The sequence below is a fragment of the Coloeus monedula genome (assembly GCF_965178545.1).
Source record: "Coloeus monedula genome assembly, chromosome: 8".
NCBI classification, from domain to species: domain Eukaryota; kingdom Metazoa; phylum Chordata; class Aves; order Passeriformes; family Corvidae; genus Coloeus; species Coloeus monedula.
Genome location: NC_138788.1, coordinates 22,134,874 through 22,157,769, shown reverse-complemented (window position 1 = coordinate 22,157,769; position 22,896 = coordinate 22,134,874). Strand labels below are relative to the sequence as shown.

The 22,896-nt window shown below is 40.9% G+C and overlaps 1 protein-coding gene across 15 annotated transcripts in view; it reads right to left on the bottom strand.

The window, feature by feature from the left end:
• HECTD2 (HECT domain E3 ubiquitin protein ligase 2) overlaps positions 1-15,444 on the bottom strand; it is a 59,012-nt gene extending 43,568 nt beyond the window's left edge. For 2 of the 15 annotated variants that reach the window (XM_082286224.1, XM_082286230.1), the window contains exons 1-6: positions 15,181-15,444; positions 10,529-10,622; positions 6,552-6,767; positions 2,170-2,274; positions 1,890-1,959; positions 1,503-1,678 (exon numbers count right to left, since the gene is read on the bottom strand). The gene's annotated coding sequence lies outside the window, so the exon portion shown is untranslated. The remainder of the gene's footprint in view (positions 1-1,502; positions 1,679-1,889; positions 1,960-2,169; positions 2,275-6,551; positions 6,768-10,528; positions 10,623-15,180) is intronic. The other 13 variants (XM_082286236.1, XM_082286229.1, XM_082286235.1 and 10 more) reach the window with 13 other exon arrangements.
• Between the last annotated feature and the right edge of the window lie 7,452 nt (positions 15,445-22,896).

The following is a 22,896-nucleotide window of genomic DNA, read 5'->3' as shown; positions in this document are numbered from 1 at the left end:
CATAGAGAGGCTTTGGTGGGTGTCTGGCACCCAGCCAGGGTCAACCCAATACACACAGTCTCCTACATTTTCAGTTGATATTGCAGAATTTACTGTTACTGGGTATAAAGGTGCCTGATTTGCTGGAGAGCATTGCAGGAGCACAGGCTCCTTCCCAAGACAGTGGTGACAAATTATAACATCATTTGTGTTTATCCAAGTAGTTCTATTTATAATAACCTTTCAGGTGACCTAATTGTATGCTGGGTAAAACAAGCCTAAAGAAGATAGAAACTAATCTTTCAGAGTATGAAGTAGTGTACTATATAAATACTGCAGCTTAGCTAGTGTCTGTTTTGAATGTCAGTTAGGATCAGGTAGTGTTTATGTGCTCCTGAGATTTAGCAGTTTTTGTTCAGGATTTCTCAAATTTGCATCAAGCTGAAACTTGGCATGTAAGCTGTCAGCACAGATGCTAGATTTATTCCAAAAATAGAGTAAGTTGAAGCTTTTAAAGGTGTCAAGTGGCTTATTTATGCAGTGGTTGCAGATCCTTTAGTTTTCTGTCTCTTTCAACTATACAAAATCTTACTCTGTCACCTTCCTCCAGCATTACTCCCTTCTCCAGCATTACAGTCCTGAACAGGGAGAAATAAGAAGGTAAGTAATCGCATTAGAGTGGTAATCCAAAGATGGTGTGCCCTGGAAACAGGTGTAAATAATGGTAATTTTTGGCGAAGCAGAACTGTCCTCATGGAGTCACCATAAAGAAAAATAATTGGGAAAACATCTGAAATGCTACCCAAAATGCTAACATATTGCTTGATAGCACAGTGAAAAGGCAGGCAAAATCCCCAGCACTGGGAAGGTTTTCTAACAATCCCATTTAGACAAGGAAGGACCTTCTTTCAGGGATCACTGAAACCTCCTCCTCCAGGAATCATTGCAGGGTACAGCTCTACCTCCACTATGGTATTTATTGAGTATGTGCATTAAAGTCTAAGGCATAACAACTCAGAAAACTTGTAGTAGTATGGATCACTGATGTTCAGTGATCTACAGCACTGAGTGGTAACAAACTGCCCCTCATAGAGCAAATCAACCCAAATATATATAACCGCAAGTGGACTCCTTTGCTCTATTTTGTGCAGCCAGAGAATGCCCTCTGCCATAAACTAAGCTCTGGTAGACTAGAAAACAAAACTAGGAGATTGTGAAACACAGGAGCTTTCTTGCAGAATGTCCTGCCAACAGCTTCAGGAGATGGTAGGGCAATGTAAACATGACATACACCCTGTCCTCTTTCCTTTTAAGTACCCTGAAAGACAGGATGGGGAAGGTAAAGCCAGGGAGGGCCTGTCTAGTCAGAGGTCTTGCAGTCAGAGATCCATCTGCAGCACAAGTTTCCATTTGTAACAAGTGGAGGCAATATCCAGTTATTTGCAATCATGTTGATATATAAAAAACTCTCATATTATGATATGTAGGTTTTTGTTAATTTTGTCAGTTTTAAGAATACTTACAGGTTGCAAGGACTGTGATTAGGTTTCAGCTGAACTTAGTCATTTAACACAACCTTCAAATTCATAGCTGTATTTTTTTCCAGTGAGCAATTTACTCTTCGTAAAAGCACTTGTGCCAGTACAAGCTAGTGCACATGACTTCTTTATTCTACTCTTCTTGGGGAGGCATCCCCCATCTATTTAAAAAACAAAGAGAAGTTGTCACAATGGTTGCAGAAAAATGTTTTTAAATTTAGACCTTTTCATTCCACTGCATCAAACAAGATCCAAATAGGAATAAAGACCTGTCACAAGATTATAAGCTTGAAACATTTGCTCATACATAGTACATATTCAATACTCAGTAATTTTATTTTCTCTGAGAAATGATAGAATTTCAATACTCACTGGCTATACCTCTTTTTGGAGGTCTTCAGCAGTAATTTCTCTTCTAAAATCTACTCCATAAAATGTTCAGCTGTATCAAAATAATAGATGAAACCATATCAAGCTCTATTTAGTGGCCAAGATCTGCACACCTGCAATACTCATGATATGTAAACATTTTAGTCTCTCCTCTCAGAATGAAGCAATGTGAAAAACCTGAGCTAATTTATTTGGGCTTTAGACAGCTGTGGATGAGAACTAGTTTCTGGTCAGGATTTGAAATCATGCCACGGGAGCTTACTCTTAAACAGATGCTCCAGAATTTTATTAGGAAGGTCACATATCTCACATCATCATTTGGTGGGAACCTGGTCAGAAGTCTCTTCTCCTCCCGCTACAGCTGCCCCTGTGAAATAGCAAACATGTTTTCTGGTCATTGTGTACTCTGTGAATTATTTCTCTAAAAGCTTATTTACTGAAAACTCAGGGTCCATATTCTTAACTCTAAAAACATGGAGGTTGAACCAAATCATGTTTTTAAAAATCCTATAACCCTTAGTGTGGTAAAATTCTGAATTTTTTTAGTAATTTCAAAATGTTATAATAATTTTACAGATTAAAAAAATAAAAAGCCCCAAACCCACAAGGGTTTGGTTTTGAAAAAATAGATATAAAAATTTAGAGATTGTATTTTTCCCTAGTGGGCATAAAAATGAGACGACCCAGAAATATACAGGCAGAAGAATGCATGGAACATGCTTTGTCTAGATGCTTTTTGTGTCTCTTAAGCCTCCATGAACATCAGGTCTCGTTGCAATGTTTCCCCTCAGGAAACATCATGGTTTATGCCAGAGATTTCTATCTCTCAAGAGTTTCCTCTGTACCTATCTTCAAGTGAGACAAATAGAAGGTGGATATTTTTGGTGGGTTGCTCGTGCTGTTGATAGTCAGTAATACCTGGAGTTTCATGAATGCTTTCTGTTCTGGTTTGAAAGAAACTGTCCACCCTTTCCCACCCTACAGCTACCTGCTGGCATCCTACCTTCCCCTGTGTTTGCAGGAGCATATTTTGTGGTCATGTGGGGCGCTGGTTGTGCTTAAACCCAGGAAAAACTCAGAAAGGTTGGTACGTCATCTGTGAAAAGACGGTGAGGGCCAGGAGCGGGGTCTGGGCTCAGCAGTGGCTCAGACTGAAGGTTGGGCACCAGCTCCAAGGCTGGAACTCACCACACTGAAGTAAGTGCTGTGCAGGAAAGGGCGACTAAATCAACCCCTGGGAGAGACTCCAACAGGGCATCCCTGGGATTCAGAGCCCAAGTTCACCGCTGGTGTCTGGCTGCCTACACACGCACAGAAGAGGAATGTGCATGCAGGTTGTATTTTGCAAGAACTGCCCGAAAAAGGTGCAGTGAATATTTTTTGCTTGTGGTGTGATTTGACACATGACATGCCACAGCAACCTTCCAGGGCACAGAATGTGATCCCAGTATGTATCTGATATAATTAAGGATGTATGACTTAAGTACCAGCTCATGGCTGTGGCCTGAAGTGATACCATTGGACTGAGATACAGCATTGTGGTTTTGCTTCCCATCTAGGGAATTGTAATGTGTGCTAAAAATACTGTTGGGCACATGGAAATGCAGAGTGTTATCGTGTGCAGAGGGGGACATGGAATGTTGGTCCCAGTAGAAGTCACCACAGAAGAGGGAAAATGGACATTTTAAGGAAGCCTTCTTGTGTTGCCAGCAAGATAAGCTGGGGCTGGGTTGACATTCTTTATCCCTCTCTCCACTCTGTCCCTTGCGGGATGAGGAATGATCTGTTTAGAAGTGAGTCATAGCTAAATAAAACATGCATAGGTAATCATTTGCACCATATTAGGCATCAATTTTCCCCCACACATTGTATCTATGTAGCTACTGGGGATCTTGTTTTCTTCCCTGTGTTTTTTCATGGGAAGATGCATTTATTTTTAAGCTGTATTTAAAGTCACTCATCTCTAGGGAAAATGGGATACTTGACAGGAAGGGACCTAATCTTCTCTCCAAAGCTACTCTGTGCCCAGGCTCTGCCATCCCAACTCTGGGTGGCACACCATGACTGTGGTTTAAGAGAGCATCCAGGAGAGAAGACTTGTTCTGACAATCTTTTTAGAAAAAGTATCCAAGATCCTGTATGAATTATGGTTACAGACAGCAGCATCTGCTGAATTATTTAAATTGATACCTTCAGGTTCTACAATCATAGAATCAGAAAAGGGGGAGCAGAGAAATGTACACACTGAGTTACTTGTGAAGGACAATAAGGTAATAAAATATTCTGGATAAATACCAAATTAACCAAAGTGATTAAATTTCAGCCTTAGAGAGCTGTAGAGCCAACTCCTGCCTATTTTACCCATATGAGTAGTTTCATTAACAACAATCTGCTTCTTAGTAAATTGCCAGTTATAATAAAAACAAATAACTTGTTCTTTTGTGTCTCTGCTGCTATGCATTTTAATAATTCCAGACATACTCATTAAAACTAGTGCTTTTATACTCACATGTTGTAAAATACTCTTGCATTACTGTTAAATCACTCCATCTCCCTTTTCTGTCTGAGCATCAATATAGCAACAGAAGAGGCAGAGGAAAATAAATACCTCCAGAACAGGTGCAAGAGCAAGATGATGCAACTGTCTGCTCACTCTGCCCACAGGAGCAATGTGGCACCTCAGGGCCATGAGCACGGATCCAGAAAGTGGCACTGAGTGAATTCCATGCCAAAATGTTGACAACATCTGATATGTACAAGCGGGCCACTGAGTGCACAGAACTGTGTGTCCAGCAGAACATAACACCATGCAAACACCACTGGGGTTAGATTTGCACACAGTAATAATTTATTTGCTATAAAACCAGATGAGCCTTATAATTGCATCTAAAAGGTGTGCTCCCAAAATTAACAATCCAAAACCTGTATGAAGATAAAGGTTTCATCACCTTTATAGTTAATTTGAAAAAGTTGCTCTCCATTTGCTTATGCTATAGGTACTAATTTTAATAAAGTACAGAGTGACATCTGTGTGGGGGGTTTTAATTATTTTTTACTTTGTCACACTTTTATGTTTATAATAACTGTATACTATGAGGACAAAGGGGTGACAGAGCACCAAGTTTGCTTTAAAAGTGTTATTTGTTCTTTTATATTATTCATGAAGTACTTAAGGCTGTTCAGGAGAAAAATGATGTTTAATATGCACATGTGCAATACTTAGTCTGCAAAAACAAGTTGGCAGACATTTGCATGGAGCTGTTGGTAACGTGTCTTTCCTAAACAATGGTACATTTAGGAATCTGTTGGCAGTTTTTTATTCTGCCCATGAGGAGTGACACCCCAAAAGACTCATTTTGTGCCCATTCTTCTCAGGAGCATTACTGAGAGGGCAACTGGCTCAGCACTGCAACAACTTTGGAGGGACAGGTTTCACTTTACTGGCCCTGTGAATGGGGAAAACTGTGGTAAAATAATATGAATTTGGATTTCTGTCCACACTTCCAAGGGCTACACTTCAGAAGCTAGTAGAGTTCTCTACAGACATTATTCTTCCCTATTTCTGGAGTCCCTGAATCTGTCATGCGCAATGTTGTTCAGAGCTGGAATAGAAGGGCCCAAAGACAGCTGACAATCTGTGTGTGATACAACAGATGATACAACTCATGATAAATGAGTGCTAATAGATAGAAATAAGGAAATAACTCTGTTATGGGCTGCTCAGCCATTTGAAGAATTGGTATACAGGGAAGGTGAGAGAGGGTAAAACTTACTGTTTTCTAGAAAAAATACTGTTTCCAAATAGAAGGACTTTGCTCAGTGTCTTTTTCCAGTCTAGTTGAAGATTCATCTTAACACTGATGGGTATCTAATGAGTTTGAAGTACTACCTCTTTAACTATGAGCACTTTTGATGAATGATTGTGGAACCCTGTTGGATGGCTACAAAGTTGTGACCCTCTTAAGGGTCCACTTAAGATTAGGGATCTGTCCTGTGGTTGAACGTGGTCCCACCAGAGTTCAGCATTGCAGTGGTACTCTGCAGACAGAAATCCAGCATCTCTGGCTCTCTTGTAGATTTATCAAGAGAATAAAACAGAGACCAGTCTGCCGCCAGTGTCCACAGGCAAACGCATTTCAAGTGGGAAAAAAAAAATCACTTGAGTCTTTGTACTGCACCAAGGATAACACAGTCCCAACCCAAACAAGTAAGAATTATTATTGGTAACAGACAGCTGGAAACACAGGTCAAGGACAGAAGATGTCCCTGCCTCAGTAGTTTTCCATTTGCTCATGATGCAAAAGTCTCCAGTGACCACCTGACTGTTCTCCTGGCTTGTTGTAGTCTCGTGGGCAAAGCACTAACTGTGATGAACTCGCCGTTCATGTGAGCTCAGCTCACATGGTAGGTCAGACTCCAGACTCCCAGTCTGTGGGTGAAACTCCTCTGATGGCATTTCCTTTAAAGCTGTAGCATTATGCACTTTATTCTCTGCTGCATAAGCTTGGGCCCATTTAATCTAAGGCATCCTGCTTAAAATTGTTTGGCGTAATGGAGTTTTGTTGGGGTCCCTTCCCCCTGCCATGGAGCCCTGGCAGAGGGGCCCTGGGGAGGGAGACACGGGGTCTCCCTGTCCCTGCTCACCTTTGTTCCCCATTGGTTGGGTTGGGTTCCCTGATAACGCCAAGGACCCTCGGGTCCCGTGACTGCGGAGCTCCTGAGCTGAGCCCCGGCCATGCGGCTGGAGAAATAAACATCTCTGAAACATCTACCACCAATCTGTCCATATATACTTCGCTTTCCACGGGACTCCTGGTTTGAAATATACTTGTTGCAGTAATCCCCGCTGTGACAGAGTTTCTGCATAAAGATGATTGAAAAAAGAGAGAATTGAGTGATAGGAAGTGAAGCCAAACTACAAGTGGTGTGAACCTTGTTTTCGAAGTAGAACTAAATGTATGTGATATAATTTAAAATGAAATATGTATATATAAAATGTTTCATTTCAGTAAGAAGAAATGCTGAAAATCTTTTTTACTACCAAGCAGATGTGGATGACATTGGCTGGCAACACAGTAGTGCAATGGGAATTTTTTCAAACATTGCCACTGTACATGCTTTTTTTTCCTATTGACATCTCACTACTACTATAATGTCAGTCAACTGAGAAGAATTTCTCATGTTTTGGGTGGTAATAAATCTTCCACAAAGTGTTAACCAACACCTTGGACAGTTTTCCTGGTTGGTATTACTCTAGATCCCACAATACAAATTGCTGAAACAGGAGAAGGGGCTTAGGTACGTTTCAAACATTTCCTTCCTAGTTTTGGTCAGCATCGTGTGACTACATGAGTGAAATAGCAAGGGATTCATCAATAATAGTGGTAAACTACAGCTCAGGCTTTGAGTTACAAAAGAAAGAAAAACCAAAACAACTTTTCCTTCCCCACTCCCCCTTCTTATTCCCATCTAACAGTTCAACAGACTGTGAGAAGTCTTGGAATAATTCCTCTTTTCAATGCTTCTAATTTAAATGACTTACTAGAAATGAATATTTCATGGCATATCAGGACTCTCCAAAGCTTCATCTCTTTAGCACTAATTATTTCAACAGGACCTATACAAAAGGCAAATACTGACACTTTTCTATATTGTCTGCATGAATACTATAAAACCATCTTCATTTGACAGTTAAAGTTCTCATTTCTGTATTTCCTCATTTTTACTTTTCAGTGTCTCCTACAGTTTGTAGTGTCATGGGGTTAACACTGCAGTTAACCAGTTAAGTCCTCATTAGTAAAAAAGAAGTAAGGCTGCTAACACTTAATCCTTAGTTTTCTTTCTCTTTAAGCCAAAGTCACCTTTGATTTCCATGCTGGAAATTCTCATAGCAGTACCCCTAAACAAAATACTGTTTAATTCTCCAGGTCAGTTTGACATAGTATCTATTGCCTGAGCAAGGAAGCAAGGTCTACTTAGGCACCTACATGTCTGGAGCTACGAAAGTTTCCACTTCGGAGTAAATAGTTTCCACTAGACCTCACTTCTCTTGTAGTAAAACAAACAAACAAACAAACCCAAAACAAATCAACCTTCCATCTGCATTCCTTTCACATTCTGATGGCCACAAACAAATTTAGATAACCTCCCAAAACACAGCCTTATGTCATTTGATCAAATGGAAGGACATGCATTATGAAGCTGGAAATCTTTTCCATGTACGTTAGCTGAGGTCAGGACAACCATGTGTCCAACCTGTTGCCTGGGGTGTCAGCGTTTCAAATGTGCTTTCAGAGGCTCTTGCCACAGTTCTTTCATGCAACATCCACACTGAGGAAAATAACCTGCAAGTCCAGGCTCTTCACCCTTTCAAGTTCCCTCCTGTTCCTTTACTCATTTTCGACTTTCATCAGACCATCTCTCATAAGGTGCAATTTGCAGTGAGATCCTTCCTCTGTCCTGGCTTCTGCCTGACTCTTGAAGTCTGGTTGAGCATCCAGGTGGACTCTAACCTTGAGAACTTGAATAACAAAAACCACTGGGAATGGGCTACAAGAGATCAGCACAGGGGTTCACGGTGGCTTCTGCCTGCCTCTTGCTGCTATAATACCCAAGGTGAGGGCACTGAGGGCTGCTCTGTGGTGCCAGAGCAGCATAAAGCAAGACCAGTGCAGCCAAAGAGAGTGAACGCTATGAGCATGTGGCAATAATTTCTCCAGCCTACTCTGCGTCATTGAGCAGCCCAAAGGTGGGGAAACACCTCAAAGGAGGAAGGAACCAGAGTTTCAGACTTCCAGTGCTCATCCTCCAAGTTCTGAGCTGAATGACCTAGAAAATTTTGACTTTCTAGAATTGGTATTCACAAGTGTGGCACTTCACTGATCTAAATACTCAGAACAGCTTTTCCCTCAATACCTCCATATGGCCTTTTGTCACCTACACTAAGTTTTCTGATGGAGAACTAGGTGGCTTTGCATGCCCTGGTCCATTCCCCCAGCCAGTCTCCTGAGCACCCAGCACCCTTGTTCACAGTAATCAGATGCATGAATCTAACAATTCAATTCCAGTTTTATGAAGTGCAGATTTCTGTAAAGATGGAGTTATTATCACAAAAGAACCTGATGTTTATTTTCAGACCCTATAGGTTTTGACAAGTTTATTAGTTTTAGATGTGGATCTTAACTGACTTCCATTCTTTGGGTATTACAAGACACTAACCTCTTAAACATTTAATAAACATGATGAAACAATAAACTAGAAGAAATGAAATGTTGTGGAATTAGCTCTGCATTTGAACTGAACTTTTATTGTATCATTTAGCAACCACAAGGATAAGCTTGTAAAGTGGTTCTTTTGAAACAGCCAAAAAAGTAGGATGATTCGGGAACACATGGTGTAAGTAGGATGAAGTCTTATAAAGAAAAATCCTTCATGACATTGTAGCTGAATAAAGCCAAGGCATAATAATTTCCATTTGCCCATACAAGCTACTGGCACAATTTCTACAACAGAGCTGAAATGGTATGTGCAGATAGCCACTGGGGTGCAAAGTTAATGTTTTTATGAATGAAGCATCCTGGCATACACAGGTGATCATCAAATGCCAAGGATTGCCTCTCTCTTTTGCATCACAAAACATCTGCAGCAGTCCTATGACATTCAACAACACTGTTTATGATCAAGAGCCAGATTGTGATGTTTGTGTTCACAGCTATTTAGCTTTTACCCTAGATTTCCTTCCCAAATTTTCCTTCATTTTATCCTGCTCCTGTTGGGCTTGTAACCATATAAATTATATGAACAATTGCATTTTTGTCAGGCTAGTTGCCCTGTTGGAACTGCCAGAATCTCACTGGGCTGGTAAATCACAGTTTGGTAGCTACTGCCAGACATAACAAGGACATCCACTGGTGTCCAGGAAGATTTTGGGAAGAAAGACACTACTCAGAGGGAATATGGATATCTCACAGTTGATCTGCTTGCTAGGAATATGGAAGTAAGGGGAGCAAAACTAGGCAGAAATATTAAAAAGCCCTTTTGTATGGTTAAATACTTATTTTGGGATTGCAGAATACAGGAAAATAGGGAACATAAATATATTAATCCAACAAAAACTAGATCAGTGAAAAGAGTTCCTCATGTAAAAGCTGAAGCACAATGATGAAAAAGTATCTATTCCAGCAAAAACTCCATCACTATTTACTTCCCTCTATTAATACAATCATGGCTTAGTGTAAATCTGATGTAAAACTGAAATGAACTGGAAATGAAAACATTCTGTTTTGCAACTGTTAGAAACAATTGAATGTGGTGTTAAGTTCACCACAGGTTTTGTCAGCAAGTCCTTGCTCCTTTAAAGTCCTTTGTACAGGCTTTCTACTCTTTTGGAGTGGGGATTTAAAAAAAAAAAGTCATTAATTTGGCTTAGTTTGCCTGGGAATTATGCAATCTGGACAATGTGGAGAGCAGTGTTTGAAAGATGTTTTTACAAGGTTGTGCTGGGTGAAAGCAGCACTTCCATCTGGCAGATGCCTGAAATGTGAACTTGCTGTGGGAAAGACTGGAATAAAAGAGGAAAATAAGGTGATACTGGCCATTCAGCTGCAGTTACAAAGTCTTACCTGGCATGTGGCAGAGCTCTTGGGCAAGCTCAGGGTGTACCAGTGTTGTAGAACAACAGAAAACCCAGAAATAATTCTCACTTTGTCTGCAGTGCTTAGAAAACAAACAAGTGTCACTGATTTTTCTTTAATAATAGATTCATAACTAAAATATTCCTTGCTTTAGTGAAACTGGAATAAAGTATCTTCTAAAAACATGACCAACCAATAAGACATAAATAAAATTACTTCCATGTGTATGAGATTATTATAAATGGGACTTCTCTTTTAAAAGAAGAATACTGTAAACAAATACATGATCCAGTTTATTAACTGAGATTGGCTGGATTACAGTTTGAAAATAAGATACACATGTTGGCAATTATCACACTTCACTATAGTTAGGCCTTTGAAAGACATACCTCATGTGTTTTTTTCCTGTGGAAATCATAGCTTTTTAGCTTGCCTTACTAGAAGATTTTGAGAAGTATCTTTTCAAAATGTATATACAAGCCTGATTTCTGAATTCATGTTCAGACATGAGAGGGAAGATCCAGATTCCTCTATTACCTGGGCTGAGGTGGAAGTTTGGAAGGTCTTCCAGCCAGCTGGGATATACCACAGAGGGGGATTAGGTATAAATGTTTCAGTGGCTACCATGTTGGCCTATAGCCTGTGTCGCTCAGGGTATGAGACTAAGAGAGGCCTTGCCTGGTTCAACTAGGAGAAGAACTGTGTCAGTGCTCTGTTTTATTAGGGTTATTTTACCTTGCAGGATGGTTGTTCTCATGTCCTGGTTTGTAAAATGTAGCAGAACAGACCTTCCCTACTTAATATAGGTGTTATTAGGGGAACTTAAACTGCTAGGCTCTTAGGTAGTAGTTGCCAAAGTAAGATTATATATATATATGTATGTATTTTTTTTTTTTTTTACTTTAGCTTTGAAAGAAAAAGCTTCTCTGCTTGATAAAAATAAAGAGAGAAACCTTTTGAACAACAGCAACCTGCCATTCAAGGCACTCATGGCATGTCCAGGCCAAGTTCTTGTTCCCTATCAGGTAGAGCTCTTGTTTTGCCCTGGCTCTGCTGCCTGGCTGGTGCCTAAGCCCTAAGCACTGGGCTGCTGGCCATTCTGGAGCAAGTCTCAGAGTGAGAGACTTCTCTTTCTGAAACACCACAAAACATGATTTAAACACTCCACATGTCTTGAGAAAGCTCTGTGCTGGGATGTACTGGTTACAGTGGAGAGAGGCAAGTTAGATCCCATGGAAAGTGATACAGATCTTAACCATAGCACCATATTCAGTCTAAATAAATGATTGTTGTTGCAAAGTTTGGACAGATGGCTGGCAAAACCTGCCAGGGGCATTTCAAAGTTAATATTCATGTGCTGTCCCTCTTCTCCATGTTAAGGAAATGCATGTTAATGTTAACCCTGGCACTAATCCAGTACTGGGTTCTGACATTAGAAGGACATACACAGCAAGTAGGAACATGTCTGCGGGGATTAGAGGTGACTGTTCACTCTCACAATACAAGAACTTTGTGCAACAGCTGTAGGGAAAAGAAGAGGAATCCCAGGCCCAAAATCTCTGCTTCAAGCCCATTATAATTTCCAACATGTCCAAGCAATGATGACAAAGTATTTTGCAGACATTATTGGACTTCGGTGCTGTTAGTCCCATTCTGCCATAGGTAACACACAAGCATGAAAAAGACAGACCTAACCTCTCTTCCCTGTCATGCAGCCTAGAAAACCAGTGGAGTATTGCAAGAGATATTATGACAACAGCACAAATTAATCTCCTTATCTAATTGACGCCAGTATTGGTGGCTCAAAGTTATATGACATAGAAAGATGTGAATTTAAAATGTCAAGTGTCAACGATAAAGGAACCCTGCCCTCAGCTAAGATTCTCAGACAGCAACTCCCCAGGTACAGAAGTGCCACAGTTAAAGCATTATTTACTTCAACCAAAATTTGCCACCTTTACAGTATGAAGGAGCTATGCCAGTCCTGTCCCTCCTTCCAGGACAGCAGAGACAAAGATGGCCAGGTGATGGGTTAACTTCATGTACTGCACTTCAGGCTTCATTGAGGGTGTTGAAAGACCTAATTTTTCAAGCAAAGCCTGGGATAAAATTACATCAGATGCCATACAAGTCTTCAGCTGCCTTGAGCAGGCCAGTAACAGGGGAAACCTTTTTTCCCTGTCTTATGTTACGGAAAACCTCAGATTATTTTTGAGTTTGGTGCTGATTCTAATGTCACTTTTAAAAAACATGAAAAAAGGAATAGAGTTAAAATCAAGAACTTCATAAATCTTACTAGAAAAAGATTCTGTTTAAATTACATGAGATGAAAGTATGTTCTGAAAACTCTCCAAAGGATCTTAAAAATGCAGTAGGGGGAGAAATATACCATCTAGTTAGTCCTCTAGTCCTACACACCAAAATAACCATACTAAATAGCAAAATAATCAATTAAGGAGGGATCAGAAAAGCAGGGGGGAAAAACTGAGCAAAGGACTCAGCAAAGCCAGTATCCCTACCTCTCTCTGTGCTTCATTTATTTCTACAAAGCCAAAGATTGTTTTCTTGAAATTATAAAATGAAAGCCAGCCCTGCCCTGTTTTGTTAGAAAATGTCGATCTTTTTATATCAGCTACCTGCTCAGAGGCAGAAAATTTCAGATAAATTCTTTTAACAGGCTCTCTTTTTTTACTGTAAGGCCAAGTAAATGGATGAGGCATTTATTTTTTGGAAGAATGAGAGAAGCATTTCTGCTCTGCCTCTGTGTTTGTGGCCACTAACTGGTGACAGCCACTAGAAATTACTGCCTTGAAAATTTTCTTCCACTACCAGCCCAGTCTATGTGTTGGAGGCAGGCAGAGGTGAGCAGAGCCTCAGTCAGTGGATTTCTTGTGTTGGCAGCCAGCAGCAGCACTATTGCTGCTATGCCTTTATTCCTGTTGTGGACAGGTGCTGGAGCAGGGATCCATCGGCCTTGCAGCAGGCGGGGGGGGTGTGCAGCTCGTGCCACAGCAGCCCCACGGGGCTGACATGGCTGTCTTTACTTTCATGTTCCCATTTTTCTGCATGTCAAGCTAAGCCACAAACCAGCTCAGGGCTTTATCAGCCACCTGCAGAGGATTAGGTGGGCAACCCTGGCCTAAGGTTTCACAGCAAGCCCAGGCAGCAGCAGCAGCTCTGGCATGTGGGGAGCTGAACCACGGTGTCCCACGGCCCCAGCAGAGATCAGACTGCATTTGTGCACCCAGGCTTTACAAAGCAGCCATCTGTCACTGTGCAGCCACAGGGGACTTAGAGGGGCTTCGGCAGCTGGATCCCATCCCCAAGTACTGTACAGTCTAGATGGGACCAGACAGTAACCAAAATGTTACAAGTCAGTGATGGAGACCTGAGGAACTGCTCCTGAGACAGACCCTCTACAACAGCAAAGCCCATGCCAAGAACTGCAGCAATGGAAGGAGAGAAACCTTATCTTACTACCTGGAAGTTATTAAGTTTGTACTTCATACAGTAAGAAAGTTATTATCACCAGCAAATCTGTCCCTTTCTCTCAGACAAAGAATTTGCAAAGCCATGAAGCCAGGTGTCTGATAACATGGTAATCACATCAGAGATGAACACCATCAAAACTGTTTTTAACTGCCATTCTGGAGGTGCTTCCAAGTTTTAAAGTGATTGTTTAGGGAAAACAGCTAAGTTTTCAGGTCACAATAAGATTACCTAAAATAGAATTTAGAGTTTGGATGCTTAGTACAAAAATGAACAGATAGGATCATAAATCTATCTTATGCTAGATACCTCTCTGTATTATTCAGGGACCCTGAGATTTTAATTTTTATATATTCTAATGCTTCCATTCTGGCGGGAATTATACTGCTGTAATTTGGCCAGCTAGCAGGTATTACTTTCAATAAAACCAGTGGAAACAAGATTAGATGCAAAACCGTTTACAGCAAAGCCAACCAACCAACCCAAACAAACCTCAAAATTTGTAATTTATAAAGCACTTCCTCTGATGCAGCTCATGCCCAGCTTCCTGGGACCACAAGGGAATATATTAATTCCTCTGTGAGGCCAAAGAAGGCAAGTATCAGATGGAAGACACTTTATAGTGGATCTACTCTAAGTCATTCAAACTTCAGTAGCTGTTTGAGATATCTTCTGATTCTCTGACTATAGTCTGTTCTCTGCGGACCAAACATGAGAATTCTTTAATCAAAATGGTTTTCTAATCAACGTTAAAAAGGATTTAAAAAAAAAAAAAACCTCCAAAACCTTTCTGCCTTACAGAGTTAAGGGAAAGCTCACAAAAAGGAACTGAAAACCAATATGCTGCTTTTATACAGAATTTCCAAGAAAACAGGCATGGGGAAGCAAGTATAATGAACAGCCAAGGAATGGTCTTTAAGAAAAATGAAATGTTAGAGAGTTTTCAAGCTTATCTTAAGCAAGTATCATTGTAAAAGCAGCTATAAAGAGCTTTTGTTAGTGTTACAAGTGTAACTAGAAGCAGAATTCTGTTATGGTAATAAAGCTGCTACTGCAAATATTTTACAATGGAGAAATAAGCTTTTTGTAGCTAATAAAAACATATATATTTAAAAAAATAGTGCATTATGCAGGTCAGCATTATGTTTCACCTCTGATTTCCTTTTTTTCACACCCCCTGCATGCTTCTTCCTCACCAAAAGCCATAATCCTTGAAGAGGAGGTAGTCATGCTCTGCACAAGTGTAATAGTCTAAACACGTCTTTTTTTCTGCAGATTGAGACCTGAGAATTTAATGATTTACAGAACACCTCTGCTCGAGGTCTTCTCTCAGCTTTTGTTAATTAAGAGTACATGTCTTTGATACAAAGTAGAATCTCTGAGAGGCGAGAGGCATTGCATTCTCAGGTATATTTAACACAGAGCAATGTGATGGATGCAGTTCAGGGTTCTGTGCTGCCCATCTCTTTGCTAGCATAAATTTAGAAAGTGTTAAAAGGTCTAATGCCTATAAAAGTTAAGCATGTTACAGCAAGCCAAGAAAAGGGAGATGATGCATTCTCTCAGGAATCTGTCTAAGGAAGTTATGGGTGTAGCTGCTGTGCTCTTTGGCTTTGGTGAAAGTCTAGAACAGGAAATGTTGTGGGATGTCCCTGGCAAAATTTACAGAAACAACAGCTCTAAAGTAAGTGGGAAATTTAGATAAGAGAACTGACATAAATCCTTAGGACAAACGAATCTCCTACTGGACTGAGAGTCTAAAAGAGTAATATCTTCCTCCTGGAATTAACAGTTTATTGCAGAAAAATGAATGAAATGCTATAGCAATGATAGATTCCCCCAGAGTAGTTACTGGGTCTTCTCACTTGGAGAAGAAATGAGAGGAATTTTCTTTTTTTATTCTGCTCTTTTGTTAGTTATAGATGTAACAGGAATTCAGACAACAGAAAAAATTCTAAACCACTTGGGGAACTTGTCAGCCTTTTGTGATTTATACAAAATAAGTGCGACTGAACACAGTGGGACTCCAAATCTTGGCCTCCTCACCACTGACCCCAGAGCCACTCCTAAGGTGGTGCTGTAAAAGCCTACGCTTACTACTGGAAAGAGCCATTACTGACAAATGTGGTCTCAGAAAATGTTCAAAGGAGTCATGTGTCTGACTTCTTTTTCTAAAAGCAGAAGTTACCCTCGTTAAGTCTATTCTGGAACAATATTGTCAATCATTTTCTGAGCATTCAGAAAGTCCTGCTTTGTTTGCAAAATTAGAGCAGAGAACAAACAAGAGTAAATTGTCAGCTTCAGCAAAACCATCTATTTGAAGCTGGAGGCAAATATCAGGATACCTTCTTTCCTGAACATTTTGGGCCAGACTGCCTCAAACGGTGGAAATCAGAATCAAGTTCAATCAACAAGGCTTTCTAGCGCATTCCCAGTAGCAAAGTGACTCCTTGCTGAGCTGCCAGACTCCAGCACTTCCGCCCACAGACCTGCAGAAGTGCCCGGCTGCCCTGCAGATACACGTTAAATGTAGCTTCAGTGTCTGCAACTGGAGACCAATGCTGTCACTTGCATAACGCGCAGGGTCTGCTCAGTGTTGAAAAAGAGCATGTTTAGTATGCTGTGTTTCTTTAGGGAAATGGGTGACCACAGTTAACCTCCTTAAAGATTTTTTCTGCTGCGGCAGGTTTTTAAAGCAAAGAATATATTGGTGTGAAAAACCAGACATGCTCTTAATGCCAAAGTTGCAGTGCCCGTGTTTCATATCTGTGTTTACTTCACAGCACCATTCAAGCCCTGGTCCAAGTAGTCTCAATAATAATTGCCAGTTTATATTAGAGTGGTTCCTCAGGAAGTTCCCATGTGACAAAAAACACTGTTGACAGATTGAGAAGAGGTTCAGGTAGAAATTCCCCCTACTGCACCAGCACTTTAGGATTTGTTGTGAACCTAAACATGTGAAGAATATAGCTTTCACCCACAGATGGCGATGAACACAGTCTGTGCCTTCCCAAGATAGAAAACCGCAGATTCAGGCTCAAGGAAATGCCAACACACAGCTTAAAGAAAGGGGCTCTCGTTTATGTTAAAACAGGATAACCAGTTTGGCATGAAAAAGGTGGGAGTCAGATTGGTATCCACCCATTCATGAGGCTCTGAAAAACCCAGGAAGGCGCAGGCTCAGAAGAAAACTGCCTCATCCTAATAAGGCAGAGCTGTCTGGCAGTGACATAGTCTGGATGCCTTCTATGTGAACTAACGCACTCCATCGAGGAGCCGCTTCTGCGCCGCTCGGGAGCCGTGTCATCTTTCCATCAATAACTAAGTGTGGTCACCTCTGCAGGACTGCTTGTGCTGAGTTGCACACAAATGCTGTGCTTGCTTGTGTGCTGCAGGAAAATCTCATGTTACAAGAAAAGCCACTTACCGATGTCCCGAGTTACCCTCTGCCTCTCCTTCAACACGAAAGCCCAGGGAAAAGAAAAACAGTCACCATGACTGACTAGAAAGCATTTCTTTCTGCACAGGGGATAAAAAATTATAGCAAATATTTTATTTATTTTTTTGACGCTGCAGTAAAATGATACTGCTTCTTTGTTTGACTTTTCAAGACCTTCCTTTGTTTAGATTTAGCTTGATATGACTGAATCCTTTAGAAAGATTAGATTTGAAATGGAAGGCAACAGCTCAGAAGAAGGACATCTATGCAAACAGCCATGTTTCTGTCTATTGCTGAGTGGAGGTGGCAAGGTGTCTGCTGAGGCAGGAGATGCTGCTCACTTATTTTGAAGAAATGTCTTTATTTCTTCATATATTTATAACATTCATATCCACTACTTTAATGCATTCCAGGGAGAGGCAGATCTCTCTACTTTTGTCAAGAGAATCAGCTGAAAACAAGCCAATAACAATTTCTGGACTTAAAAGCAAGCTCTCTGGTTCTGCAGGAAGGAGGAGATTTAGCATTATAAGCACAAACAAAAAATCAAGTCATTTACAAAGAAGAAAGTAAGTATATCATGTCAAAATTTATTAATGTAGGTGCTGTTCTTATACTTCATAGCCAAAAAATGATCCTTCCTGCAGCAAGATTTCCATCTGAATTTTTAGGATATTTGCTTGATTAAGCACTGCAAGATGTGCCTTTTGTGCCAAAACTTCATTTTGGTCTATTGGCATTGTGGAGCTTTGTTATTCAATCAGAAATCCCCCATGTATTAAAATGAAAATCAATACTCAGCTACCTCTACTACATCTTACTCTTTTCTTTCAATAGTTTTAAATATTGAACCAAAATATGGTGGTATGTTGACATTTCATACTTTTGCAAGGCAGAAAAATTAAAGGAAGTGATGACCTTTTCTTACCATCTGCAATAATCCAGTACAGCTCTACTGGTCTCTTAATCCCCCTCCATGCCCTCCTTCCAGGTTTGGTACTACAATGGGGTATCAGTGGCTAAAAAGAGAGCAAGAAATTGTGGTGAGGGACAGAAAATGTGCTGAGTTGCTCTTGGGTGAATGAACAGTGGAATTGTAAAGATTTTGTTTAAACACAGGCATTTATCTCTTAGCAGAACAAAGTATGAGCTTATTCAATTCTCAATTTATGAGATAGTTTGGGATTGCTTAATCATCATTGGGGCTCCCTAAACTTCAGCGAATTTTCAGTTTGGAGGAAGTGTTCTCATTTGCTCATCAATTACTCAGGAAATGAAGGTAACTCCAACATTCACATACAGAGAGGAGCTTCTGCCACAAACCTCCCAGTCACTGTAAGCAGCTCCTTTAACAGCCAACTCCTGCAAAAATATAAGGCACTCAAGAGGTGCATCAGGCCAGGCATAAATACACCTCTATGCTAATAAAGCAGAAAAGAAGTTGAAAGTTTGAAAGGTACTCCCAAAAGCCCTTCTAACTGATGTACATACACATTCCCAATGAAAAAGGCAACAGACCCCTTTGACATGCCATCTCCTGCAGAGAGGCCTTTTCTCTGCCATGTCAGACTCCACCTGCGGCAGGAGTGAAACTGGATCTGGCTAGAGATCTACAATTCACTTACAAGGGTCCTGTTTCACTTGCAATTCTTTAATAGTTCCAAGGTTCTAGACATATTGTTTCAACAGTGTGCAACTTCCCTGCATGAGCTACGGCTTCCTCTTCAAATGGCCACATTCGAGTAAGGGGACAGAACCAGTAATTTGAATTCATAGACCTTGGAACACTCCATTCTGTTTGAGCAACAGAGAAGGGGATTGAAGTATGCCCAGCAAAGAGACCAAAAGCGTAAGCAAGTGTGAGGCAGTGCATTGCAAGCGTACAAAGCATTGTCAGGGTGCCCTGCCAAGCCATTGTAGGTGTAGTCAATATAGAAACCCATCTGAAATTTTCCAGAAAACACTTTCCACATGACTGACATCTTCTACACGTCAAAACCAACAAAACATTCATTATCCCAGCTCTCTGTCCCAAGCAGGCAGGACAAGAACACATGCTGATACATCAGCATTTCACAGGAGAGAGCAATTGTCATTTATGACCACCTCTGCATTTTTCTCCTTTAGATGAAGGATTTCTTCCCTCTGCACCAGAACCTGTCAGCACACACCAAACAATAATGATGTATTTAAATGTAGTCATTCAGCACTATGTACCCAAGCACCTACAGCTGAGAAAGCTGTTCATTCAGTAAGCCAAATTTGGAGCCTCATTCTGCTTAACCTGAGGAAATGCTCCATCGTCATTCCACTGCTTATGCTCTTGTTCTGGCATCCACAGAAAGCCTGGTGACTCAAAAGTGCCCACTCTTGGGCAAAAGAAAATGGAAGACACTCCAAAATGTAAGTACAAGAAGAGAAGTCTCTTCAAGGTAGGGAGATCACTCACCTCCAACATCAGTTGTAATGCAGGTTTGCTAGCCTGGACTCCTTCATTCCGATTGAGAAATAGGTCCTTCATTTCACTACTTCCCTTACTCTTAAGTTTCTCTTTGCTTTCTCCATCTCACTGTAATGAAAGAATAGTCAGTCCAGTCCCAAGTAACCATTCTGAGTATGTATTTCAACATTGTTGTGGTTAATTAGCTTGTCAGATAGCAATCTGGGAGCAGTGGATATATAGGTCCCTCAGGCACGTTGCATATTTTATCTTTGCCATATCACTAATTATAACCATGGTTGTGATTAGAATGCCGAGATTCACGATTTTACACATCACTCTTTCCTTGCCTATCCTAAGTTTCGTTTCAGCCTCCTCTCTCTGGCTCCAAAAGCAGAGACATCAGTAACATGGAATGCCTGCCAATGAGCAGGAGTGAGCCAATGCTGATCCCTCTTCCTGTAACATGTCCTGGCTGAGCATGTCCAGGCTAAAACATCATTACAGCCAAATTTTCACATCCCCAAAAGCAGTATTTCTTTGTATCACTATGTACTAGTATGAACAACACTCCTCTCAAGCTTCTTGAACAGACAACCTTTAGATTAAATGGAGGAACTGGAAGCAGGTTTTAAACTAGCTTTTCCATATACTACAGGACACTTTGTATGTTTAGTTGCACTAAAAGTACCTAATCCCTTTAAATTCTTATCCTTTCAGAGACCTGCTAGGATTCTTGAAATGAGGTAATTCAGACCAAGACACCTGGGATAAGTAAAAAAACCCAAAACCAAACAGTGAGAGAGAGGGAGACCAAAAAAGCATACAAGTCCATAAAAAAGAGTTGTGCAGGACTCAAATACCTGATCCCAGACTCTCTTTGCTTGATTGCCTCCTAGCACTGGAGAAAACTCAATTTGACAGATACCTACTTTTTCCACTTCCCCATCCAGATGCCCTGAGCTGCACCACTTTATACATCCAGAACTGCCTCAGCTGAGGGTAAGCAGAGATGCTCAGCATCCTGCTCTGCTTCACACTGCTTCACACCCAGAAGCAGGGCTTTAGTTCAGCCCGGTGGCAGGAAACACTCAGCCATGGGGCAGTTGGTTTCCGAGTCTCAGAGATGCAGACAGATGCCATGGCAGCTCCTGTCTTCCTGTAGAACAGAGGATGAGGTGGGGTTCTCTCAATTTGTTAATCTGATGCTTGGCTGCTTCTGTCTGTGGGCAAGAAAGCTGTGATTCTGAGCAGGATACCTTTGTCACTGGGTGACATCTTCCTCCTCTGTGAGGCAACACTCCCCATCTCACCAGCTGAAGCCATGGTACTGCTCAGGGAAGCACTCACCATGCTCAGGGCACTCTAGGGTGAGCAGGGAGTTCTGGTTACTCTCCTCACTGCCAGAAATGCTGGCATACATTACTGTTCAAGTGCCAAACACAACTCATCTTGGGGGCAGGAACCAACTGACCTGATCCTTTACACAAATCCAACATCTCCCCTCTTCCTCACAACTGCCCTAAGCTGTAGCCCACAACCCTGCAGCCTTTTTGTGTCTTTGTGTTCATGCTTTCTTTCCATTTAATTAATTTTGGTTTGGCAGAACACATTCAAAAGGAGAGAAGGGTGTTCTTCCAGGATAAGTGGTTGCCTTGGAAATAGGACACATGGATTCGAATTCTCTCAAGTTGAGAAGAGAACCAAATGTAAAGCTCCTGCTTTATCTGCAAGGGCAGTAACCACCCACTGCCATGGGAAAGGTGCACTTCTGAGACGTTCAGTGAGCTGTAGCCCACTCTTTGAAGAAATGGACCATGGAAGTGTCCTCAGGAGCCAGGACCAGGCTTCTGCAAAAAGGCTTTCCCCTGAAACTTGAAGCCTGTAGTAGGACATTTTGCTCAGGTAATCATCCAGGCAACTTCTTGCTGAGCATACAGACTTTGCATAACTCTTTCCTCAGGCTGACTGCTAATCTGTCAGGGAGAGAAGAAAAAAATCGGTGATTTTGCCTAAAAATTGGTATGGTAATAATGATGCTTTCTGGATTGAGCCGGTAAGTACAAATTCAAGTGAAATGGTTTTATACCTGATTTAGTTGGGGGTTTTTTGGCTTAAAAATGCTTTCCCTCATAGCTTCTTTTCAAGAAAAGTTAGCATTAGGTCTGGGTTATTTACAGCTAGTCAAACTGCAAAAAGGTTGTCTCAGGGCATGATCTTTCTGAAAAAATGCCAAGACATTCACAAGCTGGACACAGATAATTTGTTGAGTGTTTTAGGGTACTGTGAAGGTGTCAAATGAAGACGACTTCAGGCATCCATAGCAAAGGCCCAGGAGCCAGCAGGACTGTGACCCTGCCCAACCTTGAAGCTGTACTGTCTTGTGTGCTGAAGATCAAAGGCAACAGAAATAACAATTATCATGTTACATCATGCTGTTCCAATAAACAAATGCACATATTTTCACTTCAGCTTTTCCTGTGCTTTAAGAAAAGTGCAGTTTTAAAAACAAACCCCAAAAGACTATGAATTAAACTGTGTATATCCAAAAGCCAAGCCTGTTATGTTTTGCTACTTTTAGTTAGTTAACACAAAGAGGATTTTTAGGAGTTCAACATACCACTGCTGTCCTGCGACAATATTTCACAGTGTAGTAAGAGAAGCTGTCTTATTTTTCTTCTTGGTCCAGAGTGAATAATTCAGCACTGCATGTTTCATAGTCTGAGTCATAAATGTTGAAATTGATTACACAGAGGCATTGGAGCAGTTTCTCATTTTGCTTGCTTAAAGAACCAGTGAAATTCATTGAGACATAAAACTCAGACTTCTAACTTGAGGCTTTTTATTTCCCCCCACCACTGTCAGGACAGCAACTCCAAGGGCACAGTACATGTTCAGAAATCACAAGAGCACTTAAAACCTCCAAAATTCTGAGAAGGGTATATATGAGGAACATTGCTTAATCGGGCTTGCTTCTAGCAGTGAACA